Raw genomic sequence first — 2,500 nt, 5'->3', positions numbered from 1 at the left:
CTTAACCTAACCCATGTTGTACCTTAACCTAACCCATGTTGTACCTTAACCTAACCCATGTTGTACCTTAACCTAACCCATGTTGTACCTTAACCTAACCCATGTTGTACCTTAACCTAACCCATGTTGTACCTTAACCTAACCCATGTTGTACCTTAACCTAACCCATGTTGTACCTTAACCTAACCCATGTTGTGCCTTAACCTAACCCATGTTGTGCCTTAACCTAACCCATGTTGTGCCTTAACCTAACCCATGTTGTGCCTTAACCTAACCCATGTTGTGCCCTAACCTAACCCATGTTGTGCCCTAACCTAACCCATGTTGTGCCCTAACCTAACCCATGTTGTGCCCTAACCTAACCCATGTTGTCCCCTAACCTAACCCATGTTGTCCCCTAACCTAACCCATGTTGTCCCCTAACCTAACCCATGTTGTGCCCTAACGTAACCCATGTTGTGCCTTAACGTAACCCATGTTGTGCCTTAACGTAACCCATGTTGTGCCTTAACGTAACCCACGTTGTCCGCTAACGTAACCCACGTTGTCCGCTAACGTAACCCACGTTGTCGCCTAAACCTGCTCTGTAATTGTTATACGACTCGTTCAATTAGTGTAGTGTTGCCCACCCGCAACCCTCGCAATATAGTTCGCTACTCGCACTGCCCGCTCCCCTGTGTATCGCTTCATGTTAAACACCTTGCAAGTCTTGCTGACTTTCCACATGCTCCTGCTGTACACTGTAATGTGGATGGCAGCAGGACGTACATGCCGCCCCCCCCCCCCCCACCCCTCCCCACGTCCCCACGTCCCCACCTTGCCCCCTGCCTTCGCAAGCTGGTTGGTGACAAGTTTGCATGTTCAATGCCCTTCGCATGCGACGTACGCAGGCTACGTTGTGGTGCGGCCTGTGTCAACTGTCCGCTGATGTCGTACGCGTGAACCACAATCTGTACTGCACATTCGTCCTTATGTACTGAATGATACATCGTGGCACATGTGTGACCGTACAACGACTGCGCCCAAAAACGGCGGACCATACAGTGCAAATATTGTGCACGCAGCTACGTGTCGTCTCCCTATGAGAGCTGGATTGCAGTGTGGTACGCCATAGAGACGTGTGGGAGGAACGGACGCCGTGGATGGCGATCAGCATGAGCTGTGTGTTGATGTATTCGGACCTAGTCGTCTCTCCTCAAACACCGTGATAGCATGGTGCACCGCGTTCCATATCTGCGACATGCTACAGAGGCCGGTTGACAGTCGTTCGAGCAATGGACATCGCATACGTACGGGGGCCACCTTCCACGTATTGTCTAGGCGTGCACATTTTGTTGCGTGTATGTGGGCAGACGTAGTGTGGCGTGACACCTGACACAGGCATGCAATAATCGTTGAAGTTGCTAATGGCGATGGACGCCTACGTTTTCTGGTGAAGTTACGCAAATGAAGAAATGGTAACCCGTTGTGGTGCGGTTGTTCTCGCTAGGGGTGAATCGGTGATGGCGACGATAGGTTGAGGTACTAACCGGTTGTTCCAGCGATACCCACCATGCCGATGAAACTGAACGGCATCTGGGTGTGAAGCGATACGCGGTGGTGGCTGGGTGGGACCGTCCCCGGCCGGTGAGGGGGCGCCTCCCGGCGTGCTGGCCGCGCGGTGCGTGGGCGCACGCGCTACAGCCGGCTGGTGGGGGCGGCCAGTGGCAGGCGCGCCGGCCGACGGACGCGGCAGGCGTCGCAGCTGCGCGCCGGCGCACCCTGCGCGCGGCGCCGTGCGGCCAAAGTAGGTCCTCGCGGGCCCGGTGCGAAGCGCGGTGGACATCTTCAGTGTGCTGGTCCGATTGAGGACTGTGTGCGTTGAGGATGCGCCGCCGCCCGGCGCTCGGCGCCGCGACGCCGTCTGCTGCTCGGTCGCCCCAGCGGTTCTCGCTGGTGGTTTGTATCGCAGCTGTGCGGATGTGTTGGCGCGTGCGCTGTGCTGGGAGAGTTCGCTTCGGCACCCAAGTGGGGCTTTTGTCCTTCTGTGGCGCTGGCGTTGGAGCTGCCGGTCACCGTAGGTGGCGCGTGTTGTCTCCCGCCGGCAATGCCACGACAGCACGCTCCCGGGCCTCTGTCGGCAGCGGCAAGCTCAGTTGGGAGCACGGGTGGTCGCACCGAAAGCGTCTACTCGCCTAACTCCGGGCGATTGCGCCTCTCTCGAACCCGACCAAGTACTTGGGACGGCGCTGCGCGCCGCCGGGACCTGAGAGGGTTTCGAGGTGTATTGTGCAGGGGAGCTCAGCCTCCTCCTGTTTGCAGAATGATTGAGCGGACGCTTGCGTGTTCGCGCGGGCCCCCGGGACACACTCCCGGGCGGCCGGCTGCTCAGCTCTAGTTGGCGCAGCTCCCTGGTTGATCCTGCCAGTAGTCATATGCTTGTCTCAAAGATTAAGCCATGCATGTCTCAGTACAAGCCGCATTAAGGTGAAACCGCGAATGGCTCATTAAATCAGTTATG

At 57.0% G+C, this 2,500-nt stretch overlaps 1 non-coding gene across 1 annotated transcript in view; it reads left to right on the top strand.

The window, feature by feature from the left end:
• The first annotated feature begins 2,387 nt into the window (after positions 1 to 2,387).
• LOC124741680 overlaps positions 2,388 to 2,500 on the top strand; it is a 1,909-nt gene continuing 1,796 nt past the window's right edge. The window contains exon 1 of the ribosomal RNA XR_007010021.1: positions 2,388 to 2,500. This exon is cut by the window's right edge and continues 1,796 nt beyond it. This is a non-coding gene — a ribosomal RNA (small subunit ribosomal RNA).

The sequence above is a fragment of the Schistocerca piceifrons genome, unplaced genomic scaffold, assembly GCF_021461385.2.
Source record: "Schistocerca piceifrons isolate TAMUIC-IGC-003096 unplaced genomic scaffold, iqSchPice1.1 HiC_scaffold_1977, whole genome shotgun sequence".
Lineage (NCBI taxonomy): Eukaryota > Metazoa > Arthropoda > Insecta > Orthoptera > Acrididae > Schistocerca > Schistocerca piceifrons.
The sequence above is the reverse complement of the archived record's forward strand: the minus strand, read 5'-3'. Positions and strand labels throughout refer to the sequence as shown.